The sequence below is a fragment of the Erythrolamprus reginae genome, chromosome 8, assembly GCF_031021105.1.
Source record: "Erythrolamprus reginae isolate rEryReg1 chromosome 8, rEryReg1.hap1, whole genome shotgun sequence".
In the NCBI taxonomy this organism is placed as follows: Eukaryota; Metazoa; Chordata; class Lepidosauria; order Squamata; family Dipsadidae; genus Erythrolamprus; species Erythrolamprus reginae.
In genome coordinates, this window is record NC_091957.1 from 40,577,222 (window position 1) to 40,592,513 (window position 15,292).

Here is a 15,292-nt window from a genome sequence, read left to right on the forward strand (position 1 = left end):
GCAGCAAACAGATCCAGAACCCACACCCATGAGAAATGCTATTCAAGCCCTTATGTGGAAGTCTGAAGACTGAAAAAGCATGGGAGAGTGGAGAACAATTTGCAAACTCAACTCAATAAAGTTACCCTTCTAGAGTAGAGTTCACCCCTTTTATTATTATTATTTCCTGTCATGTTCAGTCTTTTTCCTTATGATGACCAAATGACATCTCTTAGATCCGGCCCCAAAAGATATGTATGCTTTTTAAGCGGTTTTAAGTGTTATTAAACTGTTTTTAAATGTCTTTTTTGTTGTAAGCTACCCAGAGTCCTTCGGGAGTTGTGCAGCATATAAATTAGATTAATTACCTGATTGATTGATTGATTGATTGATTGATTGATTGAATGAATGATTGAATGATCTGTATTTATTTATTTATTTATTTATTTATTTATTTATTTATTTATTTATTTATTTATTTATTAGATTTCTATGCCCCCCCTTCTCAAGGCGACTCAGGGACTGCAAGATCTAAAGATGCATTTACTTGAATACAATTAGAAGGAACAACGTGGCCATGGACCATTTTGTATTAGACTTGAGATGCAAAAGATGGGATTCAGTTATGGATTTTTTGAGTATTCCCTTGTAAGAAAGGACAATCCATAAGCACCCATGTAAATAGTGTAGGTTCTTTGGTGTTCTCCAGAGGTGATATTCAGCTGGTTTGCACTGGTTCATGTGAACTGTTGGTGCAATTTGGCCAAAGTCGCTGAACCAGTAGCGAAGGCTGGCTGGCAAAACCCCAAAACTGGTCCCACAGTCAATATTTGCTCACCACCATATTCTTCATACATGCATATTCCAGCTAACTACTAGCTGTAGTTCAGCAGTTCAAATCTCACCATCAGATCAAGGTTGACTCATCCTTCCATCCTTCCATCCTTCCAAGGTGGGTAAAATGAGGACCTGGACTGTAGGGGACATAAGCTGATTCTGTACACTGCTTAGAGAGGGTTGTAAAAGCACTATGGAGCAGTATATAAGTCTAAATACTATAAAAATTCCATTTTCCCATGACTTCTGGTACTTTTTGGCAACCTGGGGCCAGCAACCACAAAGCAGCTCTCAAAGAGGTGGGAGGTTTCTTTGCCAACCACTTTCCTGCAGCGTCAGCTGGCCCAGGGCCTGCTGAAAACCAGCAGCTGTGGAAGGTAAGCAGCCCAAACAAAGAGGCGGTGGTGGGGGAGGAAGCAGGGCTAGGGCCAGGGCCACTAAAAGAGGGAAAACAGGGGGTGACTGGCAAAGGAAGGGTGGGGGGTAGATAGGAGGAAATTCCAAAATTTTCCCACCTTTTCCTGTGGGCATGGCTAGCTGGCAGGTCATGTGATTGAGTGGGCATGGGCGTGAGTAATGTCAAGTTGGCCACACCCACTCAGTCACATACCTCCCCACCTAACCACGCCTACTGAACTGGTAGCTAATTTTTTTGAAATCCACCACCAGTGTTCTCTGAACTTGATAGTTTTCATCATAGAAACATAGAAGATTGATGACAGAAAAAAACCTCATGGTCCATCGAGTCTGCCCTTATACTATTTCCTGTATTTTATCTTAGGATGGATATATGTTTATCCCAGGCATGTTTAAATTCAGTTACTGTGGATTTACCAACCAAGTCTGCTGGAAGTTTGTTCCAAGCATCTACTACTCTTTCAGTAAAATAATATTTTCTCATGTTGTTTTGATCTTTCCCCCAACTAACCTCAGATTGTGTCCCCTTGTTCTTGGGTTCACTTTCCTATTAAAAACATTTCCCTCCTGAACCTTATTTAACCCTTTGACATATTTAAATGTTTTGATCATGTCTCCCTTCTGTCCTCCAGACTATACAGATTGAGTTCATGAAGTCTTTCCTGATACGTTTTATGCTTAAGACCTTCCACCATTTTTGTAGCCCATCTTTAGACCTGTTCAATTTTGTCAATATCTTTTTTTAGGTGAGATCTCCAGAACTGAACACAGTTCTGTGTTTGTGGGTACAACACTGCTGTACCCACATCAGTTCTGCTGTTATCTAGTTGGTTAATGAAATGCCTGCAAAAAAACAACCAAGCTTTGAGAGCATCAAAGACCCTATTGTCTTCCTCCTCTTCCACAAATTCTATCCTGTTCTCTCACTGATAAGATTATCTAGTTGGGTAATAAAACATCTGCAAAATGCAACCAACTTCAGAGAACATCAAAGACTCCACAGTCATTGTCGTTGTCATAATCATTGTTCTCGTTGTCATCGTCCTCCTCCTCTTCTCCACAAACTCCACCCTCTTCTAGCACAGATGGTGTTAGCTACCGTGTTTCCCTGATAGTAAGACACCCCCAATTGTAAGACGTATCGGGGGTTTCAGGGGTGTCGGCTAATATAAGCCGTACCCTGAAAGTAAGACATATGTCTTACTTTCGGGGAAACACGGGGGTTATTGCCGCCTCCCTCTCATCTAGCTGCGCGCCGCCTCCTGCCCACATCCGCACCGTCCCCCTCTCCATACGTCGCCGCGTCTGCCGCCTCCCTCTGATCTTAATGAGCGCTGCCTCCTGCCCACTTCCACGCCGCCCCCCCTCCATACGTCACCGCGTCTGCCACCTCCGTCTGATCTTAATGAGTGCCGCCTCCTGCCCACGCCTGCGCCGTCCCCCCTCTCCATACGTCGCCGCATCTGCCACCTCCCTCTGATCTTAATGAGTGCCGCCTCCTGCCCACTTCCACGCCGCCCCCCCCTCCATACGTCACCGCGTCTGCCGCCTCCGTCTGATCCAAATGAGCACCGCCTCCTGCCCACACACTTCCTTTTATAAAACAAAAAATTCGTCAATTTTTTTCCAATATAAGACATACCCCGAAAGTAAGACATAGTGGGGCTTTTGGGGATAAAAAGAAAGTAAGACACTGTCTTACTTTCGGGGAAACACGATAGTTGGATAATGAAATGTCTACAAGAACTCAGACAGCATCAAAGACTCCACAGTTCAATCCCGACCTACACTAATTCTCTAAAGTGTTTTATTTTCTCAGCGCTGACCACAATCCAATCACTTTCAATATCCTACGCCGCTCTCTGCTTGTGCATTCTGACCATTCCATATTGATTCTCAGCTTCCGGATTACGACTTCCCTGTCTACAGACCCCTAAAAGCATCTTATTACTCTCATCTCACCTTCGCTTGGGTTTCGTATGCACGCACGCGCCCCAGTCCCCTGGCCCTCTTCTGTTGCCAGCACCTGATAATAGGTCACAAGTTCATCTCTTCATCTTCTTAATAAGCCACTGGGTGCGAGAGAGATGGGGAGTGAGCAGGGGAAAAGAGACCAGCAGAGAAAGCTTGCGATATCAAGCTAGGATTCTTAATTCAGTCCCACCATGACCTGGAGGCCTCCTGCCTTCGCCACTCATTCAATTCGAAATCCAAGCACTGCAATTCAACGCACTTGACCTTTGCCCACCCAAGGCTCAACTGGGACAGGGAAAGAAATTTATTCTTTGTGCTTCTAATTCTGTCTGTTCTTCCTTTCTTTCCCATGGAGATGTCTCCGTTTATTGCAAGCAAGCAAGCAATGAAAGAACATCCATTTCTCATTTATTTATTAAATAGAAAAACAAGAGTTGGAAGGGACCTTGGAGGTCTTCTAATCCAACCCTCTGCTTAGGCAGGAAACCTTACACCACTTCAGACAAATGTTTATCCAACATCTTCTTAAAAACTTCTAGTGTTGGGAGCATTTACAGTTTCTGGAAGCAAGTTCACAGGTTAATTGTTCTAACTCTCTGGAAATTTCTCCTTAGTTCCAGGTGATCTTGATTCCATCCCTGTGTTAATTCTATCCTTCTATGAATTAGACAGTGTGATATCTGCACCCACAAAATTGAAGACCTGCTCTTTCTTAAGTGCGTTGAATATATAAAACTCCCTCCAGAGATTAGAATTGCCCCCACCCTCCTTGCTTTTTGTAAGCTACTTAAAACCCACCTCTGCGGCCAGGCATGGGGGAATTGAGATGCTCTTTCCCTCTAGGCCTTTACAATTTATGCATGGTATGTCTGTATGTATGTTCGGTTTTTTATATTAATGCGTTTTTAATCATTTTTAGTATTGGATTATTACTGTACACTGTTTTATTATTGCTGTTAGCCGCCCCGAGTCTCTGGAGAGAGGCGGCATACAAATCCAATTAATAATAATAATAATAATAATAATAATAATAATAATAATAATTAATAATAATAATAATAATAATAATAATACACCTAAATAAGGAGCAGGGTAGCAATAACCCTAGCACTTAGACTTATATATCTCTTTAGAGTGCTTTACAGCCCTCTCTAAGCAGTTTACAGAGTCAGCATATTGCCCCCAACAATCTAGTTAAGGAGTCTTGCACCTGAGCTGAAGTAATGATGACCAGAGGTGGGCTGCTAAGATGGAACAATGATATGTGTTCATCCCCGTGGCTCTAAGTGCTAGCGGAATCCAGCACGATTCTGCTACTGCACCTGGGCGGTGTCTGTGCACAATTTTGCTACCTGCCCAGGTGCAGTAACAAAATCGCACTGGACTCCACTAGCATTCAGAGCCCCGGGGGCGAGCACATGTACCATTTCATCTTAGCAGCCCACCTCTGGTAATGACAGAATAACAGAGTTGAAAGGGACCTTGGTGGTCTTCTAGTCCAACCCCGTGAAATGGTTACCCAATCTCTTCTTAAAAATTCACAACTTCTGGAGGCTAATTGTTCATTAATTAAATGTTTATGCCAGCCTATCTCCTGCAAAGTGATTCTGGGCAGCTCTTAAATGCTTTTTTTCTGTCTTGGTTTGTTTGCGACCAGAATGTTTTCTTAAGAAGGGACAAAAGAGATGTTTCACATTGATCTGGGGCTGACCCACCTGCTTTGGTCTTTCCTTCCCATCGGGACATCTTGGATTTCTTAGCTCCAGGAATTTGCGATCACCTTTTGATTTTCATTGAATGCATTCCCATTCAGAGAGCCAGTTGTGGAAGTGGTGAAATCATTGAGCTAGAAACTGGGAGATGGTGAATTCTAGTCCTGCCTTAGATATGAAGCTTCCTGGATAACTTCAAGCCAATCCCTCCTCTGAGCCCAAGGAAGGAAACAATGGCTGAAACTTTATCAAGAAAATGGCAGGGACTGGTCCAGGCAATTACCAGGATTCAACACAGACTTGAAGGCATTTTTTCCCTTTAAATTCCCATTCAGTAATTTCTGTGAACCAATAACATGAAGGAGTAGCAGTTACATAGCAGAGAAGCAGGGAACTGCACTGGGTCAGTTTCTCTTGCACTGCACTTGCTCCTTTGCAAAAGCTCCTTTTCAGGAAAGAACGGGCTTCAGGAGGCTTGCTTTGAGCAAAGGCAACGGAACATGATGTAGCTCAAACAGACTGATGAAGGTGATGGGCTTGGCCAAAGAGTAAAGTCCTTTGTTTAAAAGAAATAATAAATGGGTTGTTTTCTATTGTGTTGCATTGTTTTTAAAAAAATATTTCATGTCTCCACTGTGGATATCCTTAACCATTTTTAACCATCGCAAACGAGATATAAATTATAAAAATAGCACTGATCATGGAATTTCATTTTTTCAGTCATATGAAATGCTTGGAAATCCTTCCTTCCTTCCTTCCTTCCTTCTTCCTTCCTTCCTTCACTCCCTCTTCCTTCTTTCTTTCTCTTCTTTCCTTCCCTCACTCCCTCTTTCTTCTTCCTTCCTTCCTCCCTCGCTTCTTTCTTCATGCCCTCTTCCTCTCTTTTCTTTCTTTTTCTTTCTTTCTTTCTTTCTTTTTCTTCCTTCCTTCTCTCACTCCCTCTTCCTCCTTTCCTTCCTTCTTGAGAGCCCAAAACCACATGGTAGGCAACACCCTTTTTCATAAACATTAATTCTAAAACCCACGATGGGCCTAGTTATGTAGTCTCTGCTCCACTGCTTTTAGATAACCCACTTTAAGCAGAAAGAGCTTAAGAACTTTTCATGTTAAGTGACATCTTATGAAGCATACATGATGAAGCCAAAGTATTTCAGCCATGGTGGAAAGCGAGGCCTTCTTCTTTTCAACAAGGAACTCGGCGATCTCTGTTTCTCCAAAGCATTTAATGTTGGTTTGTCTGCATGAGTGTGTGTGTATGTGTGTGTGTACACACACACACACACACATATATGGTTAACAGAGCATCTAATGTGACTAAATAGGACAAGCTGCTTTTCCATTCCCATTAAATATACATGATGTGCTTTAACCATTTTCTCTGCTTAGCCTTCCCACAAATTTGGCACATGGGGACAGGAGGACCTTTCTTCTCTCTCCCCCACCCCCAGCAAAGCCAAACAGGGAGAGATGGTCATAGTTGGGGCCTCCTCCACCAGGAGCGGCTTAAATCACTGGAGGACGTGTCCCAAATGCAAGTTCTGGAGATCAAGGCGATGGGGGGATGACACGAGGGGTAGCAAAGAGGGGGGAGTAAGAAAGGGGGTGTGTGTACAAACACACATATATATGGGTATGTGTGGAATCTGCGTGTAAGACGCAGCCAAGCAGCAGCCAGTCTTTTAAATATTAATCATCTCTGCTTCAGCAATTTTTGCCAACGCATCTGGGCCCAACCCTGTTGAATTTTTCATTAACACCATTCACTTCCTCTCTACTTTCTTCCCCGTTGAACCCTGGGCACTCTCTTTCTCCTCCTTTCTTTGATTCCCTTGGGGATCTATGAGTCCTTCGAGTGGATGACAAAGTTGTGTCTTGGAGGTTCACCCATTTCTCTGTCCAGATTGTGGGGAAAGAGGGATACCTTGGAGAAGACCATTGCATATGATGTGACTAGCGTTGGATTGGCCCAAGGCCCCAAGGTCTGAACAAGGAGAGATCCAACCTGGAAATTAGGAGAAATTTTACGACAGTGAGAACAATCAACCAATGGGGCAGAAGTTGCCTTCAGAAGTTGTGGGAGTTTCATCACTGGGGGCTTTCAATAAGAGACTGGACTGGCATCTGTCAGGAATGGTGTAGGATCTCCTGCTTGGATGGGGGGTTGGGATAGATGACCTACAAGGTCCCTTCCAAATCTGTTAATCTGTCTTTGTTTCATTAGTGGAGCATCTCAAACAGGGTTGAAATTCAAAATTTTCTCCTACCCGTGGCTTGGTGGTCAAGGCAGGGGAAGAATACTGCAAAATCTCCATTCCCTCCTCCACTCTGGTAGTATTTGTTCAAAATTTCTTCTGCTGGTTCTCCAGAACCTGCTGAATTTCACCCCTGATCTCAGAGCTTCTTGTCAATCCGCAGGGGTGGCCAATCAGAGGAGCTGCTTAGTGCAATTGCTAATTTGATAGAGAAAACACGGTGAAGAGATAAAGACTTGAAAAATAACTACAGTGTTCCCTCGATTTTCGCGGGTTTGAACTTCGCGAAAAGTCTATACCATGGTTTTTCAAAAATATTAATTAAAAAATACTTCACGGGTTTTTTCCCTACACCATGGTTTTTCCCACCCGATGACGTCATATGCCATCGCCAAACTTTCGTCTGCCTTTAATAAATATTTTTTAAAATAAACTTTAATAAATAAACATGACTAATAATCTAAATGGTTGCTAAGGAAATGGAAAATTGCAGTTTAGGGGTTTAAAGTGTTAAGGGAAGGTTTGTGATACGGTTCATAGCCAAAAATAATGTATTTACTTTTGCATCTCTACTTTGCGGAAATTCGACTTTCGCGGGAGGTCTGGGAACACATCCCCCGCGAAAAGCGAGGGAACACTGTATTTGGAATCTGGGCCTGCTTTTTCTATTATAAAACACAAATCTAGACGTAATAATAATAATAATTAATAATAATTTATTAGTTTTGTATGCTGCCCCTCTCCGAGAACTCAGAGAAACAAGGGTAGGGGGAGCAGCTGTACCGAGAAATCAGAAGAAATTAAAAGGAAAATCATGTATTCTGGTTCAAAAATTATGGAAAACTAAAATTTCAGGTTCGATGTTATTATTTTATTATTTTACTGCACTAAAGGGTGTGGGAAGTCAATGTCTTTTCTTTCTTTTTCCCTTCTTTTCTACACTTTCTTTCCCTCTTCCCTCCCCTCTTTTTCCTATTATTTGTTTTTGTATTTTACATTATAAATTAATTAAAAAGGGTAAATTCAAGGAGATGTGTTTCATTTGCCAGACCTCCACAGAAATTGTTGAGTTCTTTTTTAAAAAAAATCTTGTACTGATTTCCTCTGCTGGACTCTTATTTTTTTCCACTTTTCATGTACAAAGATGAATGGTATCTAAGACCCCAATTGCTGCATGCACTAGGTTTGCATTCACTGAATTTTACTTTGCATTAAACAAGATCTCATATCAATTTACAATTCACTCCATATTGAATAAACTTGCACGAACTCCCAGTATTACAGGGTCCAATTCGCTGCCAAGAAACAACTGTTCTAGAATTCCACCCCCCACCCCCATTTCAGTTAAGCAGAGTGCTATAGAACTCTTTTTTGCTCTTCCTTTCTCTAGACCGCGGTGTCAAACTGGATTTTTTTGAGGGCGGGATCAGCCTTTTAGTTCTCCTCTGTGAGCCGGTGAGGGGTGAGATGGGGGGGAGATGTGACAGCCACTTTCTGCAGCACCCTGCCATCTAAAACAAAGCATGGGGGGCACACGTAGCCCCCTCTGCCATTTTTAGCCTGAACAGCCTCCTGCAGCACCCTGCCAGCCAAAATCAGGCCACGTGGAGGCCTTCCAAGGCTGTTTTTGGCCAGCAGAGTGCTGTAGGAGACCATGGAAGCCAAAAATGGGCCTCGCGGGGGGCCACATACAGCCCATTTTGGACAGCAGAGGCACCACTGGCCTGTCCTTTGATATTTCCATGCTGTTGTGGTTGGCTCTGGGCCATCTCCTGCAATGGGGAATTTGGACGTTGGTTTACGAGAATCCTCAGGTTCCCAGAGACTTGTGTTATTGCCAACATCCTCTGATAGTGAAGATTCATTGCCAAGGTCAGACGCTGGGGGAGTGGAATCGGATTGAGAGGTGGATGCAGCCAGCCCATTAAGTAATGACCCCATTAGTGAGTCATCAGACTCGGAGGAGGATCGGTGGATAGATGCCCGTATGCGCAGGCTCATAGCTAGAAAGGACCAACTGCACAGGTATCATAGAAAATAAGGGAGAACACCTTTGGCTGAGGCAATTAGGTTAATGGGGTTGCTGATAAATTACGGGCATTGCAGAGTGTGCATGTGGGCATTTATCCCTTTGGAGAAAGACCATTGTATTGATTTGAACTGTTGCAAGACTTACACAGACTTTTTGGATATTTCACAGTTAAGTACATCTTGTGGACTCATTGAAGGAGTGGTGGCTGTGACGCTTTCACAGCTGCCTTTATCTGCACTGCTTGTTTTTGCCACTCACAGCATTCCTGGACCGTTATCTGTGTGAGAGTAATTTGGGCTCTTTTTAAAGTACGTACATACATCACTATTTTTTGAATAAAGTGATTTTCTTTTTACTCCGAGACGGTGTGTGTGTTTGAATTTACATTCCTAACTCACTAGGGGGCTCTTAGTGAAGGGCCCGGCATAACACAGGCCAGCCCCACAGGCTAGATTTAAGAATCCTTCAGGCCAGATTTTGCCCACGGGCCTTGATTTTGACATCCCTACTCTAGAGTAAAGGAAAAGTAGACACCAGTATCAAAAGGGAACTGAAATATTTCTGTTGTAATAGTCAGAAAACACCATGCCTAATTTTTTTTTAAAAAAAAATCAGATGCAATAACTAGTCTTATTAATGCAAGTCTGCGCCACCCTTCCCGCTTTGTGTGATTAAAAATTCAGAAGGTTGTCACCCATGGCTCAACCAGACTGTGTGCTCATTGGCTTTATTTATTGCACATTTTCATAAACATTGCATGAATTAAATGTACCCACTATATAAATGGATTGCCAGTCAATTGATGCAGTGACTTGAAAAAGTGGAGAATAGCTATTTGGCTTCTAGAAAATATTGCCGTTGAATACTTAGAAGCTTCTTGCCTTCTGATAAAATATGAAAACCATACAGTGGAATCTATCGCCTTGTTTTGCTCATGATGGACATGCAAAATTTAAATGGTACATCCAAGAGGTACATCTGAATTCTACTTGATATGGGAACAACATTTGCTTAATTGAACTTGCTGCCACGTGTTGGTCAAAGTAGGCAAATATACTTGGGTTTTCAGTATTTCTGGTGTTTGTTTGTTTGTTTGTTTGTTTGTTTGTTTGTTTGTTTGATTGATTGATTGATTGATTTGTATGCTGCCCCTATGGGGGGAATAGGCTTTGATAAAATATCTTGCAGAGGCTGGAATAAACCATTCACCTGCTTTAGCTGATGAAAGATAATTCACCAAAAGCCATCCAATACATCAGAGGTCTCCAACCTTGGCAACTTTAAAACTGGTGGGTTGGGGAATCCTGGGAGTTAAAGTCTGCCAAGCTTAAAGCTGCCAAGGTTGGAGAGCCCTGCAGTAGAATGCATGGCTGCAGCAAAGCTGACAGCAGAATCCCTGCCAATACATCAACTTAGGAGTGGATAGAGATTTTTCTGCACTTTTTCTGTCCAGTGCTCAGATGGCTGAAAGATAACTCGCTTTGGAAATTGCTTCAAAGGAGAAGAGATCTTAGAGAAAAAGAGTGCGGTGTTTTTTCCACTTACCATTTGAAAGTGGTCAAATAACGTGCGTAGATGTCCCACTCTATTGTCCTCAGATCTCTTCAACTATCTGCACCATTTCTAGTTCTGCCTCTGTTAAATCTTAAGGGAAGACATCAGAAGAGATCTTCCATTGTATGTTCCTGCTACTAGTATGTTATGATAACCATTGTTAGGGAAGAGGTCCAGAGGTGGGCTTCACATACTATAACAACTGGTTTACCCAGCAATGGAAATGTGAGCCCACATGCGTGCAGCATCACAAAACATGGCAATTCACTTGCATGCATCACCTGCATATTTATCTATTTATCTATTTATCTATTTATCTATCTATCTATTTATCTATTTATCTATTTATCTATTTATCTATTTATCTATTTATCAATTTATCAATTTATCTATTTATCTATTTATCTATTTATCTATTTATCTATTTATCTATTCATCTATTCATCTATTTATTTATCTATCTATTTATCTATTTATTTATCTACTTATCTATTTATCCCTCTTTCTCTCTCTCCCTGTCTGTCTGTCTATCTATCTATCTATCTATCTATCTATCTATCTATCTATCTATCTATCTATCTATCTATTTGACTTCTATGCCGCCCAATCCCAAAGGACTCATGCCTGCGATGTCAAACAACATGTCAATTTGCATGTGCATGCTGTCCATGCATGTATGTGATGTCAAAAAAACAACTATATAGGACGGGATTGCACCTCGTCAGGTTGCTATTACCTGTTTGCCCAAACTGATTTGAACCGATTGAATCCCACCTCTGATAGAAATCTGGTTTTAGGAATTGTAGACGAGTTTTTTCCTCCAACTGCATAGTCTTCTCTTGGTTTCTCTGCCCAAAATATTTGGCAAAGAGTTGCATTCTTCTGTTATGCAAACACCGGAGCCTTGGAATTCAGGACCACGGAGAGCAACACTGTAATCGGAGCACAAATGTTTCTCTAGGGTGGGAGGTCACCAACCTTTCGGACCTCAGGGACCACTAAATTCATAATTTTAATTCCCATGGACCACTAATATGACCTGCCTAATGACCAGCTGAGTGGGCATAGCAAGATGGTCATATGACTTGGTGGGTGTGACCAACTTGATGTCACATCAAGGGGCGCCTCACCAGCCTCTACTCATTCCTCACCTGCCTGCCCAAGCTTCTTAGGGAAGCACCTCACTGAGAACTAGGAGCATAGGCGTTCCAAGCAGAGAGAAGACATGCGGGAGTGCAAAGGTACCAGTATCTGGAAGCTCAGCACTCTGGAAGGAGCGCCTGGCATTCCTGCAGAGATTTATTATTATTTTATTATTATTATTATTTATTGGATTTGTATGCCGCCCCTCTCCAGAGACTCGGGGCGGCTAACAGCAATAACAAGACAGCGTACAATAATAACACAATACTAAAAATGATTAAAAACCCATTAATATAAAAACCAAACATACATACAGACATACCATGCATAAAATTGTAAAGGCCTAGGGGGAAAGAGTATCTCAATTCCCCCATGCCTGGCGGCAGAGGTGGGTTTTAAGTAGCTTACGAAAGGCAAGGTGGGTGGGGGCAATTCTAATTTCTGGGGGGAGTTGGTTCCAGAGGGCCGGGGCCACCACAAAGAAGGCTCTTCCCCTGGGTCCCGCCAAGCGGCATTGCTTAGTTGACAGGACCCAGAGGAGACCCACTCTGTGGGACCTAACTGGTCGCTGGGATTCGTGCAGCAGAAGGCGGTCCCTGAGATAATCTGGTCCGGTGCCATGAAGGGCTTTATAGGTCATAACCAACATCAACCAAATAAGACCTGTGGGAGTGCCAGGTACTGGTGTCTGGAAGCTCAGCAGGCTGAGATGGTTAGCCAGTTCCAGGCCATGCTGCAGTCCCACTGGAACGAGGCCCTCCGGCTCTTCACCACCAGTGGTGCTTCCCTCCAGCCTTCACCCAAAGCCCCACACCAGGAGGCTGAAGCAGACCACAGGTTGGAATTTCTTCCCCTCTCTGACCTGCACAATAAGACCTCAAAGAGGGAGACATTCTACATCAACACAAGCGTTCATTGCATGTATATGGCCCAGGGCCGTAGTTTGAGGACTTCTGATTTAGTGCAATATTAAAAAATGCAAATAATTTTTTTGCGGACCACCAAAATATCCTTGGGTCTACAAACCACTAGTTGGTGACTGCTGCTCTAGAGAGCAACGTCCATTGCTTTATTGCCAAGCCACAATCACATTCTTGCTGCCATCCTATCTAATGTTTTCAGGATCCTGTAACACTTTGTCTCCTTATGCTGGCTTCTCCTAGTTGAAAAGCATTGGGAAATCTAATATTGGAAGACAAATTGGAAGTCCGTTCATCAGTATTCAAGGTCAGAGCCCTTCTTGGAAGTTACATGTTTCCAATGCAGGACCCAAAGCAGAATATATAGAAGGGCCCACCCAGAAGTTGTCTTTGGTGCAGAGCCACTGACATCAGAAATCTTGCTTTCTGGGACTTCTTCATCCTAGAAAAATGATAACATTTTATGCGCCCAAATGTCATATGCCTAAGTAGATGTTAGGTTTATCACATTTATGGGTAGTTGTGGTTTTTTTATTGTTAGCCTATGTTCAACAGCCAAATCTAGTGCAAAGAGTGGAATTTGCATTAAAGAAATATAGAAACATAGAAATATAGAAGTCTGACGGCAGAAAAAGACCTCATGGTCCATCTAGTCTGCCCTTATACTATTTCCTGTATTTTATCTTAGGATGGATATATGTTTATTCCAGGCATGTTTAAATTCAGTTACTGTGGATTTATCTACCACGTCTGCTGGAAGTTTGTTCCAAGGATCTACTACTCTTTGGGTAAAATAATATTTTCTCATGTTGCTTTTGATCTTTCCCCCAACTAACTTCAGATTGTGTCCCCTTGTTCTTGTGTTCACTTTCCTATTAAAAACACTTCCCTCCTGAACCTTATTTAACCCTTTAACATATTTAAATGTTTCGATCATGAGCTCAGGAATTTGTTGAAGTATCAAAATGGAATGAGGTTAACGATCTTTCCATAGAGAAATCTATGCTTGGCAATGTGCACATATTGGCTTTCTTTGGTTTAACAAAACAACTCAAAGTCTTAAGTTGGCGGCAGTGCCATATTGTTGTACTTATTGTTAAACAATTGAGAATAAGTTTGTGTGCCTCTAGGGCAGGAGGGTCAAACTTGAGGCCCGGGGGCCAGATCTGGCCTACAGGATCCTTAAATCTGGCCCAGAGGGCTGCCCTGGAAACAGTGAAAGACCAACTTGCGGTGCCTCTGCCAGTGAAAATGGGCCTTGGGAGGGCTGAGTGTGGCCCTCCCAAGCTCTGTTTTCACTGGCAGAGGTTTACAGGAGGCTGTCTGAGCTGAAAAATGGAGCCCGGGAGCCGATTTTCACTGGAAGAGTGCTCAGTCCACCACAGGTGCCCCTGACATGAGTGACGTTGAGCTGACCATGCAAACCCTGCCACACCCACCCCAGGCCCCTAAGGACAGACACAACCCTGATGTGGGTCTCAATGAAATCGAGTTTGACACCCCTGATCTAAGGATTAAGCAGTGGCTCTAATTCCACAATATTTAGAACTAAGATAAATCAATAAAAACCTCATGCAGTATGCCCATTGCTGGCGTTCAGACGGTCATATCTATTTTAATACTATTAATAGGAGTAATTGTGATTCCTTGGAGTGAAAATATATGTCATGGAGATGTTATCTACCTTTTATTTGGGAATATTTGGGGAAAATATTTCATTTGGGGAAGGGTTTTGATATTACAATGCATTACTATTATTGTGATAAGAAACAGTGAAAAATTAAAGCTACTTTTTTACCCATTTGGATCTGATTGGTAGTATTAGTATTCGTACTGTGTAAGTTCTGTTTTGATTGCTTCCATCAAGTTTTGGAAACAGAAATATATAAGACTGACAGCAGAAAAAGACCTCCTGGTCCATCTAGTCTGCCCTTATACTATTTCCTGTATTTTATCTTAGGATGGATATATGTTTATCCCAGGCATGATTCAGTTACTGTGGATTTACCAACCACGTCTGCTGGAAGTTTGTTCCAAGCATCTATTACTCTTTCAGTAAAACAATATTTTCTCATATTGCTTCTGATCTTTCCCCCAACTAACCTCAGATTGTGCTCCCTTGTCCTTGTGTTCACTTTCCTATTAAAGACACACATGTGTGTGTTTGTGTGTGTACATACAGGATTTCCTATTTCTAACACTTTTCATCTGTCCCATTGAGTGATGGGATTCGAATACATTAACAACTGGTTCTCTACCCTAATGACTGGCTGGATGGGAATGGCCATGAGGGGTGTGACCAAAGGATGTGACAGGCAGCACTTGTCCTCTGCACCTTCCTGGGAGCAAAATCGGTCATGGGGGGCACTCCCCATGCCCCATTTTGGGTCTAGTAGGCCTCCCTGCAGCCTCCTGGGAGCAAAAACAGGCTGTAGAACCTCCCCAGGCTCCAGAGGCTGGGAATTGTTGTGG